General features: G+C 42.2%; 1 long non-coding RNA gene across 1 annotated transcript; it reads right to left on the minus strand.

Annotated features, from left to right (window-relative positions):
- Nucleotides 1-312: 312 nt before the first annotated feature.
- Nucleotides 313-3,014, minus strand: LOC121394565. Its single transcript, XR_005961778.1, has 2 exons — nt 2,555-3,014; nt 313-532 (listed from the first exon to the last, which is right to left on the minus strand). It is a non-coding gene; the product is annotated as an uncharacterized LOC121394565 (long non-coding RNA).
- Nucleotides 3,015-15,166: the final 12,152 nt, after the last annotated feature.

Consider the following 15,166-nt stretch of genomic DNA (forward strand, 5'->3'; position numbering starts at 1 on the left):
AAACAGGCCCTGGCATTATAGGTACACAGAGGCCCAAACAGCCCCATCAGCCCAATAAATAGTGACTGTATATGGCAACTTACAGCAGCCCTTCTGGCATTTGTCAGAACCCACAGATTACCAGTCCGGCTCTGGTCTAACTTAAATAAGAAGTTTATTAACCTATATAATATGTCAACCTCAAAATCCTACGTATTTCTTAGTGAGAGCAGGTGTGGAGAGCAGCCCCACTACCCCCATTTGATCTTAAAGCATCTCTTTAGGATTGGTTCTCTAATGGTAAGCTATAATTAATAAATACAAAGACAGAAAGAGAATAATTTAATTTTATTGGCATTATCAGTTCATATTCAGCTGGGATTTAAAGTGCTGTAGCTGAGAAATGCCGATCGCACTGCCGTCACACACTACAATCACAATGGGGTCAATGGGTGTCTTCAAGCTTCCCTCCTGCTGCAGGCGTTGGATATGTCCTGAATAAACAGCAGCAAGGCAGCTCCACAAGCAGGCTTCACAAACATTAGCTCATCATCTGTGGAAATAGATTAAACAAAGGATGTAAAAAAAAAATAGGATGTAAATCAGAACCGGGGAGACACTGGGAACGAGAGGAGACATAAACTAATAAAGCTTATGCAAGAAGAGTATTTGGTATGAGAGAATGAAGTTACAGCAATTTTGTCAATTAGGAAAGGTAATTTGTTGTAGGCTTGGGGTGTAAATTAAGAATCCAAATGGATGCTGATGAAATAAAACTCCCAGCAGCCTTACCCAAGTAATGTTGGATAGCCAAAAGTCTACCTTATAGAGGTATATGCTGTGTTGAAAGAAGACTTATTTTATGATATTCTGCAGATCTCACTTTCACAACAATGGAGACATAATTAAAACATAATTAAAAGTCATTTGTTGTAGGCGTTTTTCCCCCCGATGTACTGCGTATGATGCAGGGCACCATGCTTTGATATCTAACAATGCCTCCCCATGGACACAGAGCATAATGCTACATTTCTTCAAAAGTGAACCACTGGCAAAAGTGTGAAGTTCACTGAAAAACTGTACAGTAAGCTCATCCCTCCAGCTCTTGATGAATTTCAGCTGCTAAGACTGTGACTGGTGGACATCAGCAATGGAAATGAATACATAAGTGGACTTGAGTGAAATAAAGACTAAGGGGGAGAACGCAAGAGAAAAACACTTAGAGAGAGCATCTGCACTTTATACACATACACAAAAACATTTCCAGAGCTTGTATGGCTTCTCTGTCATCAACAGTAATTGAGATAACTTTATGCTCTCTTGCACACTCAAAGGCTCTGTCACATATTGTCTTTGCACCAAGACACTTGTCAACACTAAAAGAGACAGGTGAAAAGAGAAGAATATGCTTGTATGGCATGACATGCAACAGGTCTTACCTGGAAGGCTGATGGGGTTCCTTCCAGGAGTCCACCACCCCCTACAGAAACCACCAGTGGGAACCCTGAGAACCCAAATAACCACCAGTGGGAACCCTGAGAACCCAAATTTTCCTATTCTCTAATTTAAAAAAAAACTCTCTAATAAAAATCGAATCTCTCATTATCTGCTCTTAGAGAGGCATATGCCTACTCATTGTCTTTTCAGACTGTCCACTTTTCCAATCTATCAATTTACTGTCTAGAATGATTTAATGGCTCTCCTAAAACCTTTTGCTTTCAAGGGATAATTTATCTAATGTCATAATTCTACCTGCTTACCAAACACCCGAACTGCTATGCAGATGGAAGTAAACTAAAGTTTTACCAAAGGTCCCTCTACTGCCTCCTTCACTCTCCCCAACCACAGCAAAGAAACCTGGCAGAACAGCCCTGCTCCCCCACACCACTTTTGGGCACTGGGGATATCAGTTGCCATGAATGACCATAATTAACTACTAGTCTTCTGCTTCTTGGTGGAAATCAGAACAGTTGAGTTTCATTTAACTTTAAATCATATATATTTATACTTTCCACCTTTGTGGTACCATTTAAATCAGTATTCTCAGGCTCAATAAGGACAGGCTCATTTTTAATGCTCCCTTGCAAAATTTGAGAGACACAAGTGGACTGCTTGGGCAGCATTTAGTTCTTCATAGAGCCTGTCTAACATGCATTTCTCCTCCAGTAAAAAGTAAATCTTACATCCCATCTGTAATAAAATGCAATCATTTTTACTCATATGCAATAACCCATAGCAACCAATAAGATATATATTTTTTAAACCAAACCAGCGCCCAGTAAATGCTACCTGCTGATTAGTTGCTACAAGCAATTAGACCTGTAGCAAACGATTGCCCAAAAAGACTTTCTAAACCAATAATAGTACTCCAATTTTAGTTACAGCTTTTCTATGCATGCAAAGTACAAGAATATTTACCTACGCTATATGTATATTATGGGAAGGAAGTTCCAAATGTCTGAGGCCTGGATAATGACTATGGTAAGTACAAGAAGCCTTGGTGAAACTATAAAAAAATGTGTATAGGGGCTGATTTAAATAAAGGCGAACACAGTGCACATTCGTTACTCCTTACTGTTTTGTTCTTGCTTGGTGCCATTTCTAATAGGACAAATGGGAGAAATTGCTGCCCATTTGTTGTGGCAGTTCCTGCAGTTTCCCAGATATGAGTGCACCTAGCAAAAGAACATTACTATGAAGTGCTCCCAGACGAGAGGATGGTTAAATGGAGAGATATACACACTGCCAGGGGTTTCAGTCAGCTGGTGAGCATGTGCATCAGCATCATCCCAGACCTGCAGTTGGCAGAGGGGGAGAGAATTAGTGATGACACAGGTTATAGTAGAGCAAAGTCTTGTAGTAGCTTAAACTTCTAAGATTTTTTTATTGGCAGGCTGAAAGATTTTGGAGGTGTGGATTTGTATTTTGGCAGAATAATAAGACTATCCTTTTTTTTAGAAAATGCCACCAGTGTCCAGAGTAATAAAAAGAGGTGAAGATCACAGGCACATTGGGGTTAAATGGTTACCCATTAGCTGATATAGTGGGAGGCAGATGTATCTTGGCATTAGGATTGCACTTGTTTGAGACAAGAAGCACTAAGCTGCTCCTATCAGCTAAGTATTATCTCCACGAATCATTTCACCTTAATTGCAGGCTCTTTGAGGTCTGTTTTGATACATTTTATGAGTCACTTTATACGCTAATGTTTTGCTAAATGACATGTATAAAATACACCAAACGGTTTATACTCTGAGGTTTTGATAAAATGTTTTACTTAATGTCTGTAATTACACTTGACACAATAAATGTTTTGTTGTAGCCTACATTTAAATCTGTGTACTATATGTTAATAGCTGGATCCCCTAGCTGCCGTGACAATAAGGCCTTTTTGTAACTAGTGTAAGTAAAACTTACCCAACGTTGAAATCTTTTTAGAGCCGGATGGTCTGCTTTACACACATTAACTGAGGGGCAAAGTGCAAAAGGAAAGAGCAAAGCAGCATCTTTTTTTGTAATTTTTGACTTTGTGCAAGATGGACATGGCACAGGGTGGAGCTTGCACCTGTAATGGATTCAGGCACAAGTGTTCTGTGTATGAGAGTTCTGGGTGCAATTTTGCACCCTTTAGTACACCAGCACTTGTAGCTGTAGTAAATAAGACCTATACACTGGTCATTATCTTGGCTGGTTTCTCTATACCCCCTTTGTCCTTCAGTTTCACTTCCTGGTTCACAAATATTTATATCATCCCCAGATGCAGCTTTTGCATAACAATCCCCCCTTTCCCCCCCCTGATGGAGGCCCTGGTAATAAAAAAATATATTTGATATTTGGGTTGTATCATTATTTCTAATAGGATGACAAGACATTTCTCCAGCACATTCATTAAATATAATGCCATGTTCAATTCACTTGTACAGGCTTTGGAGAATTTTGGAAAAATGTATCACCATTTTATAAATCCTTCCTTAATGCTGACTCCACTCAATATGAGTTGTTCAACTTTTAGCATGATGTAGACAATGATATTCTCAGACAATTTGCAATTGGTTTTATGTTTTTTATTATTTGTGGTGTTTGAATTATTTAGCTTTTTATTCAGCAGCTCTCCTGTTTGCAATTTCAACAATCTGATAGCTAGCGTTCAAATTACTCCAGCAACCATGCACTGATTTGAATAAGAGACTGGAATATGAATAGCAGAGGACCTGCAGTTGTGAGTATTCAAAAGTAGCAATAACATTAAATTTGTTTTACAGATAGTTTGTTTTTCAGATGGGGTCAGTGACCCCTCTCCCATCTAAATGATGGAAAGAGTCATAAGAAGTTTAAAAAACTATACAAAAAAATAATGAAGACCAATTAAGCAGTTGCTAAGAATTGGCCATTCTATAATATACTAAAACCACCCCTTCAGATATGTGGCCAATAATTCAGTGGGACAGTTTCTTGAACTACCTGAATAAACAATATAGGCCCTGCAATTTCGGCACATGCGCAGTTGTCGAAAACCGAAAAACTGCTCCAACTGCGCATGCGCCGACATACCGATCTCCCAGTCAGCTTACCGAGGACCCGGAAGATGGATGTCGTGAAGTCCACTGCCAGAATTTGTGAAGAGGGGTAAGTATAAAGTATGGGGCATTTCCCTGGGGGGGCAGTTAGCCTGGGGGGAGAAGGGAGGGGGGCCTACGTGGGGTGGGGGATACGGGTTTTTTTTTCTACAGGGTTTCCTTCTCCTTTAAGGAGCATTTAAAAGTTTGGAAAGAAGGAGAAAGTCTGACAGCTCGAGGCAGAGCGTTCCAGAGAAAAGCAGAAGGCCAAGAAGTCTTGTAGACAAGAATGGGCAGAAGTGATGAGAGGAGAAGTGAGGCGAAGATCAGAAGCAGAGTGAAGGTTTTGTGAAGGAGTGTCATGATCAGAGATGAAATATAGGGAGGGGCTTCACTGTTAAGGGCCGTGAATGTGAGTGTTAGTAATTTGAATTTGATTCTATTTGAGACGAAGGGACATGCATATGGGAGCAGCTGATGTTTAGTGGTGAGATAGATTAATGAGTCTAGCAGCCGCATTTAGAACAGATTGGAGTGAAAAGCAACTTGTTGGAATACCTGTGAGTAATAAGTTGCAGTAGGTTTCAAACACAACAGAAGCAGTGTTAAAGATCATTCTTTTTTCTACCTTTCCAGTAACCACAACATCAGCTCCCAGATCCTGCAGCTTCTGTAGCTTCTGTACTATATCTGTTCCAGTGCTTTGTGGAACAACAATGGTGGCTGGCAGGTTCAGTCTTCTACAAGCATAAGCTGCGACAAGTCCAGCGTTACCCCCTGTGAGAAAGAGAGACAGAGAAAGCAAAAACACCAAAGCAAGGAAGCACAATAAATATTGTGAGTAAATAAATGAAAATAAATGAAAAGCTCTTGGATAAAAATAGATGAAGATCAACACACACCCAAATGAAGTAGCTTAATCAATACCTAAGGAACAGACAAACCTTGTGCAGCCTTTCTTCGCCTGCTACAAAACAGAGAAGAAAATGTTTAGTTTGCATTGTTTTCATTGCTTTGTGAATCTGCTCTCTATCCAGTGTGTAGCCATTGCTTCTGCTCTCTCAGATGAGTACCTCCGCTCTGTTTTCTATATATTGTGTTGCCCTTGTTTCTGTAACCTATTGTGTATCATTATCTCTGTTCTGTGTAACCAAATCATGCTGTCCCACTCAATGAAGCTATGCTAACCGTCTTCTAGGGTACAGAAACTACAATGACAAAGTTATGATACTATGGGCGAGATTTCATTTGATTTCCTATAGAGCCAGTTGCAATTGAATGAGGAAAAATGATAAACAAATGGTGCTGATTGGAGCAAGATTCCAGGGTATTTATTCCAGAAAGATCTTATTTACAAGTCATTCTGAATTAAGAAAACCAGTTGGATAACTGGTGAAACATCTTCAAGAAAAACACAGCAAATCCAGTTGGTTTGACTTCTACAGATTTTTCTACAGATATTTGATGACCTGGATGAATGAGAATCTTCACAAACATGTTAAACGTCTATTAAAGGGGTTATTCACCTTACAAACACTTTTTTTCAGTTCAGTTGTTTTCAGATTGTTCAACAGAAATAAAGGCTTTTTTCAATTACTTACCATTATTTATTTGTTACTGTTTTTTCCAAAATCTATGTTTAAAGTTGAATGTTCCTGTCTCTGGTGTTTCAGTCTGGCTGCTCAATAATGTAAGCGCAGTAAACTTACAATTTTGCAACATTTAGTTGATACATTTCTCAGCAGCATCTCTGGAGTATTAGCAACTATTGTATCAATTCTAACAGCTGCCTGTAATGAAACGCATGGATTCTGCTCAGCAGGGACAAAGGTAAGAAATGTATCAACAGGCATGTAAACTAAAGAAGTATGTTGTCACTACGTGCCAGTAAGTGTCTATAACTAATACCTTCAGCACACATGCAGCAGTATAGACCAAGTGGCAGATCATTTCACTAATGTGCCCAAATATTACTGCTATGATTACTCGATTCCTGTAAATTGATGTTAATGGTTCAAAGAATGTTGGGCTGAATGGTCGACCCCCAAACAATTTCACCTCACCAAATCTGGCCCTGGTTGCAAAAAGTTTGGGCACCCCTGAACTAAATGTATCTATTTAGAATACTTTACAGGGTCGGTGACCCCCCATCCCAGAGCTGCTTCAGAAGGTGAAAATCACAATTTACACTTCAATATTAGAAAAATGTGACACAAAGAAAACAGAAAGTAATTTATTTCTTTAAGTCTTTATTTCTGGTGATCTATCTGAAAACAGCTAGGTGTTTGAAGGTGAACAGCCAGGGCCGCTCCTGCCATGAGGCAAGATGAGAACCTTGCCTCAGGCGGCAGCGAGCCGCCAGTTACAAGGGGCAGCAAAAAGCAACCTCTTGTAACTTTAAGAGCTGAATTTCCGGGTTTTAACTTGGAAATTCAGCTCAGCTAGTGCAAAGAGCGCAATTGCACTCAATGCACTAGCGATGCTGCTACCCTTTTGACCCGCTGATTTTTAAGCGTGGAGCGGCAGCAGCCTCAGAATCGGCATTGTGAACAGCCCCTTTAAAGTCTATTGACTCTTGACCATAAGTTTTCACCTGATAAATCATACAATATATTTTATCATTGATTGGAATATGGCCCTATGGGGAAAAGTTTTTCCTCCTCAAATTGAATCTTCTTTCTCATGTGATAAACCAAAAATAATGTTTTCTCATGGAATTGAATCTGGTCCCTAAAGTTCTCCTAAGAACACCAGCACTAACAGAGCCTGCGCTGGCTGATTTGCTTATGGAAATCAAAGTGTCCAGAGAATTTTCCATCCTCAAGGAAGACATACAGAAACTCCATGGGGCAAATTCACTAAGCACCGAAGCGCCGAACGCTAGCGTTAATTCGCTAGCGTTTGGCATTTTCATTACTGCGCAAATTCACTAACGAACGCTGGCGTAGTTTCGCTAGTGTTACTTCGCACCCTTACGCCTGGCAAATTTTCGCTAGCGACGTAACTACGCAAATTCACTAACTTGCGCAGTGTACTGAACGCTACCTTTTACGCTAGACTTCCTTCGCCACCTCAGACCTGGCGAAGCGCAATAGAGTAGATAGGGATTGTTTCAAAAAAAGTCAAAATTTTTTCTAAGTCCCAAAAAACGCTGGCGTGTTTTCTGCATTATGGGTGATAGGCTGAAAAAGATCGAAAAAATTTTTGGGGCTCCCCTTCTTCCCCCCTACATTTCCTGGCTCATGGCAACTTACCTAGACAGTGGGCACATGTGTAGGGCAAAATAAAATTTTTATTTGATGATTTGAAGGTTTTGTAGGCATTTGTAGTGCTGATACGTATTCCTCCATAGAAATTTGAATTTGGCGCCGTATGCAAATTAGCCTTCGCTAGCGTAACTTCGCTTTACATAGCGAATCAACGCTAGCGCAACTTCGCAACCTTACGCTACCCCTGAGCGCAACTTCGGATTTTAGTGAATTTGCTGAGCGCTGGCGAAACTACACCTGGCGAAGTGCGGCGAAGTTGCGCCTGGCGCAACTTCACATCTTAGTGAATTGCCCCCATGAGTGCACGGTGGAGGCGGAACAGCGGATTGAAGCCCTGGAAAATACTACTGCTCTGTTACCACAACAGATCTGTGACCTTCAACAATCCCTCACACTGTCCCAAAGGTTAAAGGTTACAGAACAGAGTGACAGATCTGTGATACGAATGTGTCAGTATGGCTTTAACTAGATGTAGAGATAACAGCGCTGCTCACTTGAGTAGCCAAAACGAATAAAGTAAATAAAGGTTTGGCTGAAAAAGTAACTAAAACGAAAAAATATCCTTGGTACTTTACTGTCAAATTCCTTTCCTGCAACTTAAAATCACAAGGCTATACACATTTAAAAGGGCAGATAAGCTTTGAGTTAACTTTTAGTATGATGTACACTGTAGGGATATTCTGAGACAATTTGCAATCGGTTCTCATTTTTTATTATTTGGGAGTTATTAAGCTTTTAATTCAGCAACTCTCCAGTTTGCAATGTCTGCAATCTAGTTGCTAGAGTCCAAATTACCCTAGCAACCATACACTGATTTAAATAAGAGATTTTAATATGAATAGGAGAGGATCCGAATAGAAAGATCAGTATTTAAAAGTAGCAAAACATTTACAGCATGCTTCTCCTATCTGGTGTGCCTTTATAGCCTTAGCCGAAACAGAATTTAGAAAAAGGAAAATGCAAATGAAGCACAAATTATTGTTGGTGTAATATTTGTTACTAGTGGTTATTAGAGATGTCGCGAACTGTTCGCCGGCGAACTTGTTCGCGCGAACATCGGGTGTTCGCGCTCGCCGGAAGTTCGCGAACGTCGCGCGACGTTCGCCATTTTGGGTTCGCCATTGTTGGCGCTTTTTTTTGCCCTCTCACCCCAGACCAGCAGGTACATGGCAGCCAATCAGGAAGCTCTCCCCTGGACCACTCCCCTTCCCTATAAAAACCGAAGCCCTGCAGCGTTTTTTCACTCTGCCTGTGTGTGCTGAAGAGATAGTGTAGGGAGAGAGCTGCTGCCTGTTAGTGATTTCAGGGACAGTTGAAAGTTTGCTGGCTAGTAATCGTTTTGATACTGCTCTGTTATTGGAGGGACAGAAGTCTGCAGGGGTTTGAGGGACATTTAAGCTTAGGTAGCTTTGCTGGCTAGTAATCTACCTTCTACTGCAGTGCTCTGTATGTAGCTGCAGTGGGCAGCTGTCCTGCTTCTGATCTCATCTGCTGACTGCTGCAATAACAGTAGTCCTTGTAAGGACTGCTTTTATTTATTTTTTTGTTGTTTTACTACTACTACTACTACTACTACTATAAGAGCCCAGTGCTATTAGTCTAGCAGTGTTGGGGAGTGGGACTGGTGTGCTAATCTGCTGCTCCTAGTAGTTCAGCAGCACCAACTTTAATTTTTTTTTTTTAATATTCATTTTTTTTTATTTTACTTTTTTTTATTTTACTACCGCTGTAGTAGTGTATAAGTTGACCTTTTAGGCATTATTTGCCCTGTAGGCATTATTTGCACACTGTTTTCTTCAACCCGCCATCGAGCTGTGTGACCTTGTTCACATTCTGTCTAAATATCCATAATATTACCGTCTCCAGAAAAAACACCGGAGTCACTTTTTTCAAGCAGCCATAATATATTTTACGTAATCCGTATCCACCGCTGTAGTAGTGTATACGTTGGCCTTGTAGGCATTATTTGCACACTGTTTTCTTCAACCCGCCATCGAGCTGTGTGACCTTGTTCCCATTCTGTCTAAATATCCATAATATTACCGTCTCCAGAAAAAACACCGGAGTCACTTTTTTCAAGCAGCATTCATATATTTTACGTAATCCGTATCCACCGCTGTAGTAGTGTATACGTTGGCCTTGTAGGCATTATTTGCACACTGTTTTCTTCAACCCGCCATCGAGCTGTGTGACCTTGTTCCCATTCTGTCTAAATATCCATAATATTACCGTCTCCAGAAAAAACACCGGAGTCACTTTTTTCAAGCAGCATTCATATATTTTACGTAATCCGTATCCACCGCTGTAGTAGTGTATACGTTGGCCTTGTAGGCATTATTTGCACACTGTTTTCTTCAACCCGCCATCGAGCTGTGTGACCTTGTTCCCATTCTGTCTAAATATCCATAATATTACCGTCTCCAGAAAAAACACCGGAGTCACTTTTTTCAAGCAGCATTCATATATTTTACGTAATCCGTATCCACCGCTGTAGTAGTGTATACGTTGGCCTTGTAGGCATTATTTGCACAGTGTTTTCTTCAACCCGCCATCGAGCTGTGTGAGCTTGTTCACATTTTGTCTAAATATTGATAATATTATCGTCTCTAGAAAAACCACTTGAGTTACTTTTTTTCAAGCAGCATTCATATATTTTACGTAATCCGTATCCACCGCTGTAGTAGTGTATACGTTGACCTTGTAGGCATTATTTGCACACTGTTTTCTTCAACCCGCCATCGAGCTGTGTGACCTTGTTCACATTTTGTCTAAATATTGATAATATTATCGTCTCTAGAAAAACCACTTGAGTTACTTTTTTTCAAGCAGCATTCATATATTTTACGTAATCCGTATCCACCGCTGTAGTAGTGTATACGTTGACCTTGTAGGCATTATTTGCACACTGTTTTCTTCAACCCGCCATCGAGCTGTGTGACCTTGTTCCCATTCTGTCTAAATATCCATAATATTACCGTCTCCAGAAAAAACACCGGAGTCACTTTTTTCAAGCAGCATTCATATATTTTACGTAATCCGTATCCACCGCTGTAGTAGTGTATACGTTGGCCTTGTAGGCATTATTTGCACACTGTTTTCTTCAACCCGCCATCGAGCTGTGTGACCTTGTTCCCATTCTGTCTAAATATCCATAATATTACCGTCTCCAGAAAAAAACACCGGAGTCACTTTTTTCAAGCAGCATTCATATATTTTACGTAATCCGTATCCACCGCTGTAGTAGTGTATACGTTGGCCTTGTAGGCATTATTTGCACAGTGTTTTCTTCAACCCGCCATCGAGCTGTGTGAGCTTGTTCACATTTTGTCTAAATATTGATAATATTATCGTCTCTAGAAAAACCACTTGAGTTACTTTTTTTCAAGCAGCATTCATATATTTTACGTAATCCGTATCCACCGCTGTAGTAGTGTATACGTTGACCTTGTAGGCATTATTTGCACACTGTTTTCTTCAACCCGCCATCGAGCTGTGTGACCTTGTTCCCATTCTGTCTAAATATCCATAATATTACCGTCTCCAGAAAAAACACCGGAGTCACTTTTTTCAAGCAGCATTCATATATTTTACGTAATCCGTATCCACCGCTGTAGTAGTGTATACGTTGGCCTTGTAGGCATTATTTGCACACTGTTTTCTTCAACCCGCCATCGAGCTGTGTGACCTTGTTCCCATTCTGTCTAAATATCCATAATATTACCGTCTCCAGAAAAAACACCGGAGTCACTTTTTTCAAGCAGCATTCATATATTTTACGTAATCCGTATCCACCGCTGTAGTAGTGTATACGTTGGCCTTGTAGGCATTATTTGCACAGTGTTTTCTTCAACCCGCCATCGAGCTGTGTGAGCTTGTTCACATTTTGTCTAAATATTGATAATATTATCGTCTCTAGAAAAACCACTTGAGTTACTTTTTTTCAAGCAGCATTCATATATTTTACGTAATCCGTATCCACCGCTGTAGTAGTGTATACGTTGGCCTTGTAGGCATTATTTGCACACTGTTTTCTTCAACCCGCCATCGAGCTGTGTGACCTTGTTCCCATTCTGTCTAAATATCCATAATATTACCGTCTCCAGAAAAAACACCGGAGTCACTTTTTTCAAGCAGCATTCATATATTTTACGTAATCCGTATCCACCGCTGTAGTAGTGTATACGTTGGCCTTGTAGGCATTATTTGCACAGTGTTTTCTTCAACCCGCCATCGAGCTGTGTGAGCTTGTTCACATTTTGTCTAAATATTGATAATATTATCGTCTCTAGAAAAACCACTTGAGTTACTTTTTTTCAAGCAGCATTCATATATTTTACGTAATCCGTATCCACCGCTGTAGTAGTGTATACGTTGACCTTGTAGGCATTATTTGCACACTGTTTTCTTCAACCCGCCATCGAGCTGTGTGAGCTTGTTCACATTTTGTCTAAATATTGATAATATTATCGTCTCTAGAAAAACCACTTGAGTTACTTTTTTTCAAGCAGCATTCATATATTTTACGTAATCCGTATCCACCGCTGTAGTAGTGTATACGTTGACCTTGTAGGCATTATTTGCACACTGTTTTCTTCAACCCGCCATCGAGCTGTGTGACCTTGTTCACATTTTGTCTAAATATTGATAATATTATCGTCTCTAGAAAAACCACTTGAGTTACTTTTTTTCAAGCAGCATTCATATATTTTACGTAATCCGTATCCACCGCTGTAGTAGTGTATACGTTGACTTTGTAGGCATTATTTGCACAGTGTTTTCTTCAACCCGCCATCTAGCTATGTGTATTATCGTTTCCAGAAAAACCAACTGAGTTTTTGTTGTTGTTGTTGTTTTTTTTAAAAATAATGCCAGGCAAAGGCAGGCCGCCACGCAGAGGCCGTGCTAGGGGCCGTGCTGCTATGCAATCCTGTGGCCCTAGCAAATTGCCCAGTTTTAAAAAGCCAATGACCCTGAACTCCCAAAATGCTGAAGAGGTAGTTGACTGGCTTACACAGCACACCCCATCCTCTACCGTTTCTAACTTTACCACAACATCCTCCTCATCCTCCACTGCTATGGCCACCCCACGTAACACTTCCTCCACCACCGGTGCTCCTTCTTCACTGGGGTCAGAGGAGTTATTTTCCAATGAGTTTCTTGAACTGAGTAATGCGCAACCATTATTGCCAGAAGAAGATGAAGGAGATGAGGACCTTACACCAGATTTAATTCTGGCAGAGAACACGATAGAGATGGACATAATGAGTGATGAGGAGGAGGTCCCCGCTGCTGCTTCCTTCTGTGATGTGTCAGAAGAAATTGATGCATCTGAGGAGAATGATGATGAGGAGATTGATGTTTTGTGGGTGCCTAGTAGAAGAGAGCAAGAGGAGGGTAGTTCAGATGGAGAGAGACGGAGAGTCAGAGAGGCAGTAGGAGAATAAGACTTAGAAGAAGCAGGGAGGACAGCCCGCAGGGATCAGCAGGGCAACAACATGTATCGGCACCTGTGTTCAGCCAGCCAACGCACCCGCCATTGCCGCCAATACCGCCAACTCCGCCAACTTCTACTGTTACCGCCAGATCGCACACTTCCAAAAAGTCAGCAGTGTGGGATTTTTTTAATGTGTGTGCCTCTGACAAAAGCATTGTAATTTGCAATGAGTGCAGTCAGAAACTGAGCCTTGGTAAGCCCAACAGCCACATAGGTACAACTTCTATGCGAAGGCACATGAGCGGCAAGCACAAAGCACTTTGGGAGCAACACCTCAAAGGCAACAGGCAAACTAAAAGCCACACTCCTTCTGGTCCAGCATCTTACTGCTCTACCTCTGCTCTCCTTGACCCGTCTGAACCACCCTCCACTCCGCCTTCCACCTTGACCACCTGTTCCCATTCCCAGTCATCTGCCACCAGCCAAGTTTCTGTGAAGGCCATGTTTGAGCGTAAGAAGCCAATGTCTGACTGTCACCCCCTTGCCCGGCGTCTGACAGCTGGCTTGTCTGCACTCTTAGCCCGCCAGCTTTTACCATACCAGCTGGTGGACTCTGAGGCCTTCCGCAAATTTGTAGCAATTGGGACACCGCAGTGGAAGGTACCCAGCCGCAATTTTTTTCTAAAAAGGGAATACCACACCTGTACCAACATGTGCAGAGCCAAGTTACCGCATCTCTGTCACTTAGTGTTGGGCCAAAGGTCCATATGACTACTGACGCATGGTCCTCCAAGCATGGTCAGGGCAGGTATGTCACCTACACTGCCCACTGGGTGAACTTGGTAATGGCTGGGAAGCAGGGAATGGGTAGCTCAACAACAACAGTGGAGTTGGTGTCACCGCCACGGATTGCACGCGGTTCTGCCACCACCTCTACTCCTCCATCGCTCTCTACCTCGTCTTCTTCTTCTTCTTACTCTGCTGCTGGGTCCTCCTTCTCCTCCTCCACACCTGTGCACCCCCAGCTCCCCCTAGGCTATTCGACGTGCCAGGTACGCCGTTGTCACGCTGTCTTGGGGATGACGTGCCTGGAAAGCAAAAACCATACCGGATCTGTACTCCTGTCATCTCTGCAGTCACAGGCCGATCGGTGGCTGACCCCACACCAACTGCAGATCGGAAAAGTGGTGTGTGACAATGGAAGCAATCTGTTGGCAGCGTTGAGACTAGGCAATTTAACACATGTGCCCTGCATGGCACATGTGTTAAATTTAATAGTCCAACGTTTTGTCTCCAAGTACCCAGGATTCCAGGACGTTCTCACCCAGTCCAGAAAGGTGTCGGCCCATTTCAGACGTTCCTACACAGCCATGGCACGCCTTGCTGACATTCAGCAGCGCTACAACATGCCAGTCAGGCGTTTGATTTCTGACAGCCAGACTCGCTGGAATTCAACGCTCCTTATGTTGGAACGTCTGCTGCAACAACAAAGGGCCGTCAACGAGTACCTTTTTGAACTGGGTGGTAGGACTGGATCTGCACAGCTGGGGATTTTTTTCCCCCGTTACTGGGTGCTTATGCGCGATGCCTGCAGGCTCATGCGACCTTTTGAAGAGGTGACAAATATGGTCAGTCGCACCGAAGGCACCATCAGCGACCTAATACCCTTCGCTTTCTTCCTGGAGCGTGCCGTGCGACGAGTGACAGATGAGGCTGTAGACCAGCGTGACGAGGAGCTGGAAGCGCACGATTTCTGGTCGGAATCACCAGAACGAACCCAGGCACCTGCTGCAACGCAGGGAGAGGTGCCAGAAGTGGAGTCAGAGGAGGAAGGTGGCTTTGTGGAGGAGGAGGAGGAGGACCAACAGGAGCAGGCTTCCCAGGGGGCTAGTGGTGACCTTTTGGGGACCCCTGGTCTTGTACGTGGC

This window comes from Xenopus laevis, chromosome 1L (assembly GCF_017654675.1).
Source record: "Xenopus laevis strain J_2021 chromosome 1L, Xenopus_laevis_v10.1, whole genome shotgun sequence".
NCBI lineage: Eukaryota > Metazoa > Chordata > Amphibia > Anura > Pipidae > Xenopus > Xenopus laevis.